At 41.7% G+C, this 15,750-nt stretch overlaps 1 non-coding gene across 1 annotated transcript; it reads left to right on the top strand.

The window, feature by feature from the left end:
* The first annotated feature begins 4,396 nt into the window (after window positions 1–4,396).
* Window positions 4,397–4,469, top strand: trnaf-gaa (transfer RNA phenylalanine (anticodon GAA)). The gene has a single exon. It is a non-coding gene; the product is annotated as a tRNA-Phe (tRNA).
* Window positions 4,470–15,750: the final 11,281 nt, after the last annotated feature.

The raw sequence follows: 15,750 nt of genomic DNA, 5'->3' as shown, positions 1-15,750 counted from the left end.
CCATCACTGTATGTGCTGTATTAAGAAGCACTTTAGCGAGCCCTGCGGCATAACGAGTACAATCTGTTTGACGGAGTTCAACACTATCCAGTGTAACGCTACAATACATCAATACCCGTCTCGTTGCTGAAACCTTCTGAAACAAAACAGCATTTACTGTGGTTTCCGAGTTAGACATCATCAAGATAAAAGGGTTTATCAAAATCAGGGATGGCCAGGGCAGCCGCCGAGGCCAGTTCTTGGACGAGAGACACAAAGGCTTCATCCGTTTGTCCAATCAAGTCATGCTCTGAGGTTCTGAACATCTTTGTCTTTGACTAGAGCACGAAGGGTGTTTGTTTTGTCCACATAACATGGTATATAGGTCCTACTGTAGCCACAGAGGCCTAGAAATGCCAACATGTCTTTTACAGTTTGGGGTCTGGAGTGAGATAAAATGGTTTTTCAATGTTCAGGTGACATGGACAGTCCTCTCGCTGACACAATACGACCAAGAAAAGTTCGTTCTTTTCGACAAAACTGAAGCTTCTTTTTGGACACTTTGAAACCTAGATCATGAAGTTTGATAAGGACCACCCTAGTGACCTCAAGACAGATTTCAGAAGTAGTTGCCGCAATACAAAGGTCACCCACATACTGTAAAAGAACAGTGTCATTAGGTAAAGTCAGGTCTTGTAACAGATTCTTCAGACATTGATTAAAATTACCAGGTGAGTTTTTAAACAATTGTGGCAGGCGCTGATACTGCATATGGACACCGCTATAGGTGAAAGCAAAGTACTGTCTAGCTGAAGGATATAAAGGTACACAGAAAAAAAAGTGTTAGCTAAATCAATACAAGTGAACCATTGGTATACTGGACTAAACGTAGTGAACATCCTATGGGGGTCTGGTCTTGGTAAGATCGGAGTCAGTGTTGCGTCATTTACAGGTCTAAGACTCTGTCCGTCTGCCTTAAGTACAGGTTGCAGTGCCGTGTCCCATTGTGAATCCGAAAGTTCTATCACACCTGCGTCCACTTAGAGTGTCTTCCATACCTTTGTCTGCATCTGAGGTCCATCTATATTGTGGCCTGAAGATGATGACACTTTCATCTACTTCTAACGTTACAGGTGGGATTTTAACACAATGGCCCACATCAAATGGTCCTGATGACCACAATGGGTTAGGAATAGTTTTCAAAAAATCCTCTGTCTGGTGGTGATCAGTCAATTCCCTGCCATGTTCTCAAGTCAAGATCTGTTCTTCCAAAATGGAGGAGTTTACTATTGGAGTCTGTGGGTCAATCTGATAAGAGTCATGCATTTTGGAATAAGTCAGTCCTGGGATGTCAGCGGGCTGCCAGTCAATTACTTTAAGAAGTTTCTTGACCATTGGACCAAGTTGGCGAGCTTAATGACCAGGAAACAGAGCCAAAGAAATGTGTGGGTCAGCTGTATCTCATATTTTGTACCACACTTTTTGTGATTCATCCAAATCAACATACGACGCTACACCTTCCGGACCCACAAAGATTTTGGTGGATTTCAACTGCCAGGGTGTTCCAAGAACCTTCTGAAAACGGTCTTGATAGATTAAGTCATCATCTGTGTCATAAAATAACGTACAATGAAAATCATCCATGGGCGAATGGTGAGGTCGGATTGAGTCAATGAATGATTTCCACAGGTAATGAACAGACAACAGTCCCCCAGTGACCGGAGTTTCAGGCTCAAGACGTGACCAATAGACTGTTGCTACAGACTTGCTACATCCGATTCTTGTTGCAAAGGACACATCAACCATTGTCCACGTGTTCGTGCTGATTGCGAACACGGAATCTTTGAGCCATTTGGTAAAGTCACTGTGAGGCCATCCGGCCCACATTGGATGGTAGCTCCAATAGATATCAACAAGTCTCTTCCCATCAAGTTCACAGGTGTTTGGGGTGAATGAATGTAGGAGTGGTGTAGAGTCTGTTTCATGTGGGGGATTTCAGTTCGGAGAGATCGGGTAATAGGCAGAGCTTGAGGAGAACCCGAGAAGCCGATCAAAGTCACGGCAGAAGAGGAGAGACAACTGGGGGCAAGCGGGATGTTCAAAGATGAGTGCGTTACCCCCGTGTCCACCAAACCTGATGTTGGTACGCCGTTGACTTTCATGTGAAGCATTGGGTTTGCCGTACCACTGCTTCTTGATCCTCTCGGGCACCCCTATTCGGAGCATGTAGGATCCCATCATCTTCGTCCTGGTAATATTGTCCAGGTGACTGAGCTGTTTGCTGGGGCTGCCATGGTCTAGTGCCTCGTCCTCCACCTCGCATAGGCCGTTGTTGCTGTGGTAGGCCATACTGCCGTTGTTGCTGTGGTGGGCCATACTGCTGTGGCAGTGGTTGCTGTGGGAATGGTTGCTGCTGTTGCTGCTGCTGGCTAGGGCAATCACGTGCCTAGTGACCAATAACGCCACACACAAAACAGTTGCCCTGTTGGCCTTGTCCCAAGTACCCTCTTCCCTGGCCACCAGAGAAACCTCGCCTACGACCACCATATCCACCATAGAACTGACCATCATCTAGGGCCTCGTCATAACCCTGGAACGTCTGGGCAGATTGCCCTGTCTTTTTTTGTTTGGTGTAATTTAGAAAGTTGGAGTTTTAACAGGGCAGAGGTCAAATTTTGTGATTCGTTTTTTTCTTTGACCTTTTCTTCATCATACATCCTCCAATGGTGAGTCAGGTGACATTTAAATCTAGGTTTGTCACCTGTCAACAAGTCTGGGTCCTTCTTCAATTCCTTTTTCACAGGTTCCGGAAGACCCTCAAAAACAGCTGTTCTGAACAAGGTTTCACTCTCATATATACCAGATGGATGGCGGCCGGTGCTTTCTATCCAGTTTTTAACACATTGTTCATTCTGCACCGGACCTCCAGCTCCATCGGTGTGTGGAAACACGGTTGGGGCCAAATCATGAAGTCTTGGGAAGGCATTTTTAATTACCTGGGTCAATGGAATTTCATGAGGATGTCTAGTAGTTCCTGCCTCTTCTTCTATCATTCGTAGCTGATGTTGAGTGCAGGAAGCTGACATGGCCTGTCTCAGGTCACCAAGTGCACAATTCTGTCCACTCATTAAGGCCAAGAATTTCTTGAGCCATGGACTTCCTCCCCTAGCCAGAGGAGGGAGTTGTTCAGTCAATGACGCCAGATCTCTAAGAACAAGAGGGTCATATGTATCGCTTTTTTTTTGTCAAAATGTGTTGTGTTTTGTTGTCATTCATTTGAAAAAGAAAAAAAACTTGAGACCATAAAAAATTGCTTGTCACAACACATCTAAATACATGTGTCTAGTCAGAAGTTTCCCATACTGGGAGTCGAATCCAAGCCACCTGGGTGAATACAAGGAATCCTGACCACTAGACCATATGGGATATCTCATGGGAAGGAGATCCAGATCATTTAGGAGCAAGAAGCATGGATGATAGACTCAATAAATAACCACATCATTAGCAACAAACATCTACTTTGTAAGATCCGTGAAAGGCTTATGGCGACCAATTGGCATTTTTTATGGAAAGTACAGAGGTCCAATATTTCTGAATCCAGACATTTATTTCAAAGGGATTTGTTTCTGGAAATTATAGGAGTTCAAAAGTTCTCAAACCATCCACGTAGTTTGAACTTTCCCATACCAGGAGTTGGACCCAGGCCACCTGGGTGAAGACCAGGAATCCTGACCGCTAGACCATATGGGATACATCATGCAAAACTGATCCAGATCAAGTAGAAGCATGCAGTTTGGATGATACACTAATCAAATTACATTGGGACCTAGGTACTTCGCGGTTCACCCATCGCGGCTTCAAAGCTTTCCGTTGTAAAGCCCTTAGTGATGCCTCCCAAACGCTCTTTAAACAATTAATGAAAAAGTGAGTTTATTGGACAGGTTGAGACCAGGAAATAGCTACGCGAGCGTAGCCTGACAATCTGGTCAAACTGATCACTTTACACCTCCGCTGAAACCAGGAATTTCTGACATGTCTTTACTGTCTCTCTGATGATCTCAGCTTGGCCTCAGATGACGAGTACTCAACTGCCAACTTCCAGTTCTTAACAGCAACACCTCTCCTCACTGCTTTCTTCCTGGTTTGTAATATTTGGATTTTGCTGGCTCAGAATTTAGAGAGCGGGTCATCGACACTGGTCATCTGAACTGCAATCCCAATGGTGCCTACGAATATTGCACCCTGCATTTTCATATTGCTTGAAACACAGGGAGAAATAATCACAGTGATTAGTTGTTGTCCTCAATCCAACGTTTACTGTAATCCGCAACATGCAATCATTAATAACTTAATCACTTTAGCATGTCACACCATGAATCATTTTGCGATCCAAGTTGGTAGCTTACCTTATCAATCAGCCGAAATAGCTCAGTTGGGAGAGCGTTAGACTGAAGATCTAAATGTCCCTGGTTCAAGCCCGGGTTTCGGCAGCTCATTGGACTCGACAAATGTGTCCTACACCGACTGTTTCCTTGTAAGCCATGAGTCGTTTTGCAGTCATGTTTGACTTTTGTCACCAACATGGTCTAAATTCGCTCAGATAAGAAATGATGGAGAGCATTCCCCTAATCGACCGTGATCTTCGACAGTCCATTGGACTCTCTAAACTAGACTAATATCAGTAAATGCTCCAGTTTCAATATTGTACTAGTAAACCATGAGTACAAATCATACAAATCAGCCAAATTAGCTCAGATGGGTGAGTGTTAGACTGAGCATGTAACGGTACCTGTTTCGACTCTGGCTTTAGGCAACACATTGGACTTTACAAATCAAGCCTAATTCAGGAGGCAGTCAGTTTGAAATTGGCTTCCTTGTAAGCCATGAGTGGTTTTGCAGTCAAGTTTGATTCTTGTCACCTCCATGACCAAAATTGGCTCAGATAGAGAATGTTGAAAATTTACGACAATATGCGAGTAATCACAAAGGTTGAGCAGATACCGATCCTGCTGCATCAGCATCTTCTTAAGTGCTCTAGGTCTGCATTCTAGGGTAAAGGTCCAGAAACTAGTCCTTGGAATGAGGACTTGGTGACTGGTTACGACCCCGAGTTCTCTTTGGACAATTTGAAGAATGATTTAATTCAAAAAAGATTAAATACACACATATAATAGTATTACAAAATAAACCCAACAATAAGAATATTTTTCTCATATATAGATGTAATTTTCGATTGTTTTCACTTTTTCTACCTGTCTTTTTCAGTTGTTTTTTTTTTTAACTAATACTGGATTTTCTTTTTGGTGAGAACATGCTCTCAAATATGTGTATGAAAATAGAATGCAATTAAACACTTGTTGTTGTTAATATTTGAAATAGATGACAAAAAGAAAAATGGAATGAAATAAAAAGGAATTTTCCTATTTGACTATTTTCTGTTCCTTTTTCACAATGATTTTTAGGCCTGGCCAACTTTTGCAGAATTAATCAGTTTCAAGAACATTTTTTCACAGCAATGGTAACACTTGGAAGTGGGGTAGTTTGCTTCTACAAAAAAGGAACTGTTGTCAGTAGCAGAGAATGGTTTCAATCCATTGACCTCTGGGTTATCGGCCCAGCACCCTCCCGCTGCACCAATCTGCTTCTTCCAACTCGCAGCATCAAATCGAAGCACACATACTGAGGAATCGTGGGTTTTCTCACCTGCTGACAGAGCTCCTAAGGACCACCAGCGCAAGAACCTCGGTCTCGGCCAGGGACTGTCATGAGTTAGTCCTGCTATTCACAGAGTCATCCATTATGTATTTAAAAATGTCCATTCCAATCAAAAACTCGGTACAAGACATTCGGCACCAGGATTTACAAAACAATATACCATGTTACCATGCTAATAATACCCCACGACGAGTCATTACCTTATCGTGGTGGTGAAGTTTGTGTTTCACGGTGGTGGGGTTAATCAGTCTCAGTGATCCTTGGAGCGATCTTGTCAAGGGCCTTGTAGCCCTGGTAGGCTTACCCATGGCCAACTTGTCTGATATGAGGGATCAGACAAAGAATGGCTCAGGGGATCTCTCATGAAGAGCAACATTATTGGACAAAATCTTCATTTGCCCGGACGCGGTTAGGAAAGATCCTGAGCGTAAGGTTGAGAAATTACGGCTCGACACAGTTTGGCTCACCTCTATACACAGCTTGGGTTCCGGTACCAATCCTCTCGAATTGGGTTGGACACTCTTCCACTCTGGAGTTGCCCGCGGGACAAAAGGGTCACATCCCTCAATCTTCGGGTGGGGGGACGGCACCTAATTGTTGTTTGTGTATATGCACAAAAGCAGTTCAGAAGACCTACTCCTTTTGGAGTCCTTGGAGGGGGTGCTAGAGGGTGCTCCTTAGGGAGACTCCCTTGTTCTGCTGGAGGACTTCAATGATGATGTGAGACCTGGAGGGAGTGATTGGGAAGAACGTCCCCCCTGATCGAAACCCGAGTGATGTTCTATTGTTGGATTTATGCGCTCGTAGTGGATTGACACTAATGAACACCATGTTCAAGCATAAGGGTGTCCATATGTGCATTAAGCACCAGGACACCCGCATGTCTAGGATACTCTTGTAAAGAGAGGGACGGAGCTCTCAACCAATCACAACCTGGTGGTAAGTTGGCTCCGAAGATGGGGGCAGATTCCAATGCAGCCCGGGAGACCTAAACGTTTCCTTCCTCTATTTGAAAGACATTCAATTCCCACTCGCCGCTCCCCGCTCGACCTCACCTGTCCGTCCCTGCATCTCCGTGCCGACTGGCCCCACAGTCGCACCCGAGCCAATGCCAGCACATTGCTGTTGATCTCTTTTAGTCAGAGCGTGTTGCTGTAAATACCAAAGTCAAGTTCAAGCATAAGGGTGCCCATATGTGCATTTGGGACCAGGACACCCACATGTCTTGGATACTCGGGTAAAGAGAGGGACGGAGCTCTCAACCAATTACAACCTGGGGGTGAGTTGGCTCCGAAGGTGGGGGCAGATGCCAGTGCAGCCCGGGAGACCTAAACGTTTCGTTCCCCTATTAGAAGGACATTCAATTCCCACTCGCCACTCCCCGCTCGACCTCACCCGTTCAAGCTCTCCGCTCGACCTCGCCCGTCCGTCCCCGCATGACCATGCCGACTGGCCCAACAGTCGCACCTGGGCCAATGCCAGCACATTGCTGTTCATCTCATTTAAGCAGAGTGAGGTGCTGAAAATGCCAAAATCGTGGGTTCGAATGCCGAATGGGCACGGTCTCTCTAGAACACAGGTGTCAAAGTGGCAACCCAGGGAACAAATCGAGCCTGCTTCATCATTTTGTACGGTTTGACACCCTTTCTCTAGAGCAGTGGTCTCAAACCGATCCTCAAAGGGCCGCAGTGGGTGCAGGTTTTCATTCCAACTCAACAAGGATACCTTTTGCAAGTGCAATCAGTTAATTGGAGTCAGGTGCTACTTATTTTAAAGACACCTGATTGGTTAAAATGTTGGCACTGGATCGGTTGGAACAAAAACCAGGACCCACTGCGGCCCTTTGTGGAACCGGTTTGAGACCACTGCTCTAGAGTAAGTGTCAGGTTCATTAATAATTACCTTCGTCCGTAATTATCAATAACTGCAGGAAGACATCTTATTCAATTATTGACATTTAATTAAATAGAAATGGATACAACAGGTAAAAGCCTCCGGAGGGGAGCATTACAGCAAGTGTCCCTTACAACTTCCGAACGTCTCCTCGAATAGACGTTTTCGTCCCATTCTTATGGTCACAAGTTACAGAGTTGTTGATCATTCCATCACGTATGAGTAAAAACAACATCTGGGACTACAATAACAATCAAAGTATTTTACTAATAACAAAAACAGGGACTAGACCTAACAACATTTAGATTAGAGTAATTATACAACCTCCTTGACCTAAGAATCATATAATATAATCATAATCATATAATCGTTACATACAGAAAAACCCGAAGTGTACGGTTACATAACGATAACAATATTCTTGTTATTGTCCGAATAGCCCTGTCCTCGTCACCAAGGGCCCACCAAATCTCAAGGACCCAGATTGGGTGGATTGTTTGTATAACCATCCTGGAACAGGCTGTCTAGGTTAAAGATGACTTGGTGTGACCTCAACACTTTTGAAAAACAGAAAGAGAATGATTTAACAAAGTAATGAATTAATACAGAGAAAAGAAAGAGAATGATTTAATAAAGAAATGAATTAATATAACTACTATAATAGTAAAACAGAATAAACCCAACAGTAAGTTAAGATTGCTAGCAAGCACGAACACGAGATGAGACACAATTGGTATATGTTCTATCAATATTACAACACATCACAAAATATTTATAGATGAGTATTGTGGTCACATTTTTCACCCATTCATGGATATCTTTTTCACTTTACGCTAAAAGCTATGCTAACCACAAATGACAGAACCCTTGTTGAAAGAGTAATTACTTGCACAAGATGCTAAACAAAAAGTGCATAAGCTGATGACAACACATTTTTTTCAAAATTCAATGTAATTTTTACAAATGGAAGTATAGTTCTAAAACCATAAAGAGGTAATTAAATCTTAAATGGCCATCCATAATGATTTATCACATTTCCCTTCCCAATACGTGTGTGAGACCAACGAAAACGGCAACCAAGTGGTCCTCGGAAAAGGCATGTACGGGGTGCTCTATGCCGGCAGGGACGTTAGTAACCAAGTGCGCATAGCCATCTAGAGCAGGGGTGGCCAACCAGTCAGAGACCAAGAGCCACATTTTTTACTGTGGTACGGCAAAGAGCCACATTTTTTACTGTGTTACCGCAAAGAGCCACATCATACACATACCTTTGCTCAGCCAGATTTATTGTAAATGTCACACACCAGCATAGTAATGACATAAATTGACTCCTACAGCACTAACAGCACAGGCCAGTCATTATCAACAATGAACATTGTGTGCACTGTCTCACACAGACAAACTCTCAGTTCAACCAAGTCCACAAACAAAAATATAATAATTTACAATAGCGTTTTTCTTTTGCTATGCATGTTACTTAGTGGGACTTCTGGCATAAAATCAGAGCCTATTTTTGCGCAACATTCGCTCCTTGTGAGCTGTCATTTATTATGAATGGCTTTTAAGTAGCGCGCCCACCACGTGGTGTACGCCTCACTCTTCTATTGGCTGCTCCCGGCTGAGCACTCTCGCCTTGGTCTGCCTCGCAGGGGGTGTGGCTTTTTCAGCCGACGCTCGATCTTTGGGATACTTTTTGTGTGCGCGACGCTGTTCATTGTCGCTTCTGGTTCACGGGAGCTCTCCCACTCTGTTAAAAACGTTTACTTAAATGACCTTGCTCCTACTGGGAAACTTTGAGGTATTTTCATCCCGAGCACATGCGCATTGGACGAAAATACCGTATTGAACTCAAGCGAAGCGCACACGCAAATAAAAATAAAACACAAATACAAACTTTGATATGGACGTAAGAGCTGCATGAAACCGGGCAAAGAGCCGCATGCGGCTCGCGAGCCGCGGGTTGGCCACCCCTGATCTAGAGGATTCCAGAAAAGGACAGCACGTGAGTGGATTGTTTGTCCCTCCACTTGACAGCCACTAACAAACACTCCGTGGACAGTTATTCCCAGCCGCTCCACGAGAAAATCTGCCTGCACAAGCGACTGTGTATCTGGGCTCCCTCAGCAAGGACTCTTTCATCAAGATCTTCATGTAAGAAGTCCCAGGAGGTTTGTAAAAAAAGCAGCGTTGATGGATAAATCCCAACAGAGTGTCCCGAGAGACTGGAGCCTAAATCCAGGGCCTTGGACTGCTCGGCCACGCCACCATAAATGGGGGTTGATAGAAGGTTTCAACAAACCTACAGCAATCTATCCCAGATCTCTGAGGGTGCAGTGAGACACCCGGCTGACTTGCAGGCAGGCACGGCCCAATTCCCACTAATGCTAATAATCAAGAAGATTGCCAATTCTTAGTGTTTAAAAATAGTAACATCAGTATTAAGTTGATACATTTTTTAACCTATGAAAATATAAGCGACAATATCAAATTTGACTGTGATAGGCAATTTCTTATTGAAAATGTTTCCTTTTTCCAAATTACAATAAAGCATTTTAGTAACACACTATTTAGAAGTATAACACCAAAATTTTGGCGTCAGAGATTTAGCAGCAGAAATCTTAAATCATTTAACAGAGACAATTGCACATATGTCGAGCAATAAATATATGCCTGTTGGGTTTATTCTGTTTTATTATTATAATAGTTATATTAATTCATTTCTTTATTAAATCAATCTCTTTCTTTTCTTTGTATTAATTCATTACTTTGTTAAATCATTCTCTTTCTGTTTTTTCAAAAGTCTTAAGGTCACGCCAAGTCATCTTTAACCTAGACAGCCTGTTCCAGGATGGTTATACAAACAATCCACCCAATCTCGGTCCTTGAGATTTGGTGGGCCCTTGGTGACGAGGACAGGGCTATTCGGACAATAACAAGAATATTGTTATCGTTATGTAACCGTACACTTCGGGTTTTTCTGTATGTAACGATTATATGATTATGATTATATTATATGATTCTTAGGTCAAGGAGGTTGTATAATTACTCTAATCTAAATGTTGTTAGGTCTAGTCCCTGTTTTTGTTATTAGTAAAATACTTTGATTGTTATTGTAGTCCCAGATGTTGTTTTTACTCATACGTGATGGAATGATCAACAACTCTGTAACTTGTGACCATAAGAATAGGACGAAAATGTCTATTCGAGGAGACGTTCGGAAGTTGTAAGGGACACTTGCTGTAACTCTCCCTTCCGGAGGCTTTTACCTGTTGTATCCATTTCTATTTAATTAAATGTCAATAATTGAATAAGATGTCTTCCTGCAGTTATTGATAATTACGGACGAAGGTAATTATTAATGAACCTGACATTTTGGTCCTTCTGAGCCATGGAGGTCAATATACCGGAGCGAGAACCCAGGCGCTGCTGTTCGACATCTGGTAAGTGACCGTGCGCACGGCGTCTTCAAAACCCTTGGTGGGCCGGAGTTTTTCGACGGGGGCGCCTGGATTCTCGGCGGTTGAAGACTTTTCCTGCTGGAGGGAGACATCTGATGGATCTCGGGTAAGTCCACATTAATGTCTGCATGTTGTGAAGGTGTTTACAAATGCGTTAAAGGGACATTGTATGTGAGGCCCATTGTTGGGCTGGTTTCGCGTCCTGGGTGACGGCGATAAAACCCTGTGTTTATACTAGTCAATGGCAGGTACGGTGGGGCACTTTGCTGGAAAGTGTCCTGTGTCTCAGGGGTAGGCACGAATGTATTGTACTAGAGGTACAATATTGGGGCCGGGGAGTGTCCTGTGTCTAAAGGGTAGGCACGAATATACGTTGTATGGTGTTTGTGTGGTTTCTGCAGTAAAATTAGGAAAGGCCTAGGAGATACAGTCGATACAGTCGAATAGATAATAATAATATTAATAATAATAATAAATAATAGAGTTAACTGTGTGAGGCACACGAACTCACTACAAAAAAAAGTAAAATATGGGAAACACGTGTTGTAAGGCGGGTTTGGATGACGATCCAAAAAATACGTCTAACTTGTAAGGATTGGAAAAAAATTGGAAAGACAAAGCGCTTTAAAAATATTACACAGCTATATTTATGGATAAATAAATATGGGTTTGCTGGCCAGCTTAAAATGCATAAAATGCAGGATAATATATGCACTAATGCATAGAGGTAATATACATATATAAATAATATGTGAGTGGATAAAAGTGTAACAGCTTGTTCCACAGACACTAATGGAGGTAATATACATATATAAATAATATGTGAGTGGATAAAAGTGTAACAGCTTGTTCCACAGACACTAATGGCGAAATAAGGCCGGGGAGAAGTTAAAAAATACTATTTTGGGAAAATAGTGGGGGCTCCCTCGGATAACGGGGATATATTTAAGACCGTGGCGGCGGGAAAGTACTGTTTGGTAAGGAAAAAATAGCGGGGCCTCCTCGGCTGACGGGGAAAATATTTACCGAGATAGGTGACGGGCGCGGAGGAAGTTTAACAAAAATAAAGGGAGCTAGAAAATTAATGGGGACACTGGTATTTGATTTGGTTAATCCGGGTATGACGTTTTGTGATTACAATAAATTGGGTTTTTTTGTGATGCTTGGGCTTGTATAACAACAATTAGAATGGTTATTTCCAAGTGCTGGTGGTGCTTTGTTAATATAACCTATATGTACTGTCAATTTACAGCAATGTGATGGCTTATTGCAGCTTGGTTTTTGATCCCGTCCGCTAGCGGGAAGATGGTGTTTAAAAAGACAAAAGAATATATACAAAATGATCATTTAAATGTTTAGCAGGGAATGTCACCTGTGTTTTTATTATGCTCTAGACTTGCCAAAAAATGTGTCAACTGCGGGGGAAGCGTTTCTGGTGCAGCGGCTGCTGATTAGATGGGAGTGAAACATGTGGGCCGCGGGGCAGACGATTTAACTGTGTTGGGCTTTCGGGAGCGTTCGGACCGTGTAAACGACTAAAATTTTGTGATCCTTTCCGTGAAGACATTATAATAATAATAATTGGCCTTGGGGGTGCTGAAGCAAACTTGAGGGCAGAAAATGGGTTTTTGCCATATTGTTGTGCTTGCAGCATACATATTCTGGATATATGGGGTCTTGGAAAAATATTGTGATGTAGTTGAATATCGGAAGAGGGGTTAATTTGACGTTTTAATGGTTGTCTTCTCTAAAAAGCGTTGTATTTGGGCACAGGGAAAAAGCTGGTTTGCAAACATAAGATAACAATGCTGTTTTCGCAGCAAGAGTGGAGGTCATAGTTAACGGCTAATTGCGTTTTCTGTTTGGACTTTTCAGAATAAGAACAATACATGGGCTGCAAGAAATGCAAGGTTATGCGAATGCTTTCGCATTGATATTTTGGGTTTTAAAATGAAATGTATTAAAAGGATAGAAAATCTGTTTAGTAAAAGGTTGATTTGGTAAAAAGCTTTGGATTTGGGAAATAGACCAAAATAGTCATTTTTGAGCAATTGTGGATTTCAAAGGGCTCTTAGTTAAAGGAAACTAGCTTTTGGAGGATAAAATAATATTAATACTATTTCAGAATTTTTTGATTATTCAAAATACTTTAATCCAGGAGGTTGGCTGTTTAAAAGAAAAAAAAAGGCCAGGATGAAAAAATTTACAATATTATGGTATATTGGTGACGATAAGGTTTTTAAAACATTAAAGTTTGTAATTAGGAATTGTCTAACAAAAGGGAATTTCTCTCATTTAATTGTTGTAGATTTTTGTTTTGGTAACAGGCTATGGGAAATGACTCGTGTCTTAAGTAAACATCATATGAGGAGATTTACAAAGTATAGTAGGTATTGAATTATTTGGCTGATTAACGACATCAGATGGGAAATTTACAATGCAATAGTGGCATGATAAAATTCATGGCATTCATCCAAATAATTAGGTGAATTGTAAATAAAATAATTGGTTTAGGATGAGCATATTTTCCCTAAGAATGGAGTAACATGGAATGTTTTTCAAAGTGCACTTGAAAGAACATTGTCTGTTGTCCCGGCAGGAGGAAATATGCTTTGTCACAGGTCATATTGGTGACTTTAAGGATATTACGGATTGGATAAGCATTGGTCAATTGATACAACCAAATAACGTTGCTTTTACGGCATTAAGGGCATGCAAATTCGTGAGAACTTTAGCAACGATGGGGTTAACACGCCTGAATGTTACAGTGATAACGAGTGGCAATAACAAGCTTAGATAAGGGAGGGAAAGGAGAAATTCTCCAAATTCCAAAATCTGACTTAGAAACAGGTTATGTTAGTCGTTTTGGGTTTTGACAGGATGTGGTAGTACATTAATTCTGGGAAATTTTGGGAAATTGGGGACCCCATATCTAAAACAAGTTTGAGACAAATGTGTAAATAGGCTCTATTTGGCGCTGGATGCACGAATTCTAGTGGGGCCTTTCATGTTTTGAAACAAGTGACGCTTTAGGTAGATGGGTTGTCTCTGAACAAAATGGGATGGGGGAAATTCGCTTACAAATTCGGCGTGTTATCTTGGTTCATAGAATTTGGAGTCAAGGCGACGTAAATAAAGGCCATAGGCGTCATGTTGTATAAATTAGGCATGGATTAATTTGTTTTACAAATGGGGGAGATTATTTTATCACCTGGGGGAAAAAAAAAAAAAGGTGGAAACAAAATTGGATGGCCGCATTAAAAGGTGATTGGCATGCTATTAGAGGAAATTGGGATTTTCCAAAAACCTGATAGGGGGCCATTAGGTCATGGCGGCTGTAAAAAATAAAAACTTTAGATGTGAAACTATTCCGACCTCAATTCGGGGAACAAACAGCTAAACTGATAGCATTAATAAGGATATAACTTTGTGTGAAACTTGAAGGTAATTTTTTTACAAACGGTTAAAATGCTAGAGTGGGGGTGTGTATATTAAAGGATCTACTAATGAATGCGGGGTGGATCCAGACCTTCCGGAATGTGGGGTATTCATGGCGTCCTCGAGAATTTGTGGATTTTCTCCGGGTACTCCAGTTTACTCCCACAAAATGAAATTATGGATGCTAGACTGGTTGAACACACTAAATTCTTCTGTTTATGAGGGTGAGCGTGAATGATAGTTTGTCTTTTTGTGTTTTTTGATTGGCAGACCACCGAGACATAATCTATCAATAAAAGAAAATAATTTGGGCTTGAGTCAAGGGAAGACCTATGTCTCGACAAGGGGGAGGTGGCCTTGCTACAACGGCACTACAAGGCTTAGGGTTTAAATCTATATGCATACCCACATATCCATTTCAAAAAATACATATAGATTTTATTTTATTTTTATTAGATCATATGGATATCATTCCACGATATGGAATTCCAGAAACTATTTATAGTGATAATGGCTCCCATTTTGTTAATATAATAGTTGTCTACCATCCACAATTGGCGGACCTTATATGAAGTCCTGTTTGGTAGACCTTACAAATTGTTATTATTCACTACACAATGACAATTGGATGATGAGGCGAATCTATCAGAGAAAAAAAAAAAAAACGCACACACCAAATTTAGACTATCAGAGGGAGATTTTGCTTCTCAACAGGAAACGGACGAAGCGACGGTGATTCTTGAAGACTGGATGCTGATAAGCAGCATAAAAGAAGAAACATCGGAGCAACGCAAAGTGGGAGGGTCCTTGTTACTGAAAGGGGACACGGATGCACCTTTCCCACAGTAAGAAGGTTGTCTAAATTGAAACGTTTCAAGAGGAAAACTCCCTAAACAAAGACAAAAAGTCATGTTGAAAACAATTATTGCTTTTGGGGCAATGAGATTAATGATGATTGTGATTCTATTCCTTTCCACAGTAGGGTTGTTTTCTCCAGTTGGAGAAAAAGGCGGAGGCGTTTCAATTAAGGATACACCTTCTTACGGGAGGGTAAACCGAGAAACATACACATTTACATTTAATTAACATTACCTACTAAATCAAATTTCCAAATTGAAAATATATATTTGGACTCGGCGACGTCCCGGTTGCCATACAAAAAGAGATGGTGGGAAATATGTGTGGTACATTAACAGCAAAAAATTAAAGATTGGGAAAAGCCTTGTTGCAGAAATTGGTCAAGATTGGAAAGCTTGGACTGACATAT

The sequence above is a fragment of the Stigmatopora nigra genome, chromosome 20 (assembly GCF_051989575.1).
Source record: "Stigmatopora nigra isolate UIUO_SnigA chromosome 20, RoL_Snig_1.1, whole genome shotgun sequence".
NCBI classification, from domain to species: Eukaryota; Metazoa; Chordata; class Actinopteri; order Syngnathiformes; family Syngnathidae; genus Stigmatopora; species Stigmatopora nigra.
This window is presented reverse-complemented; position numbering and strand designations above follow the sequence as displayed.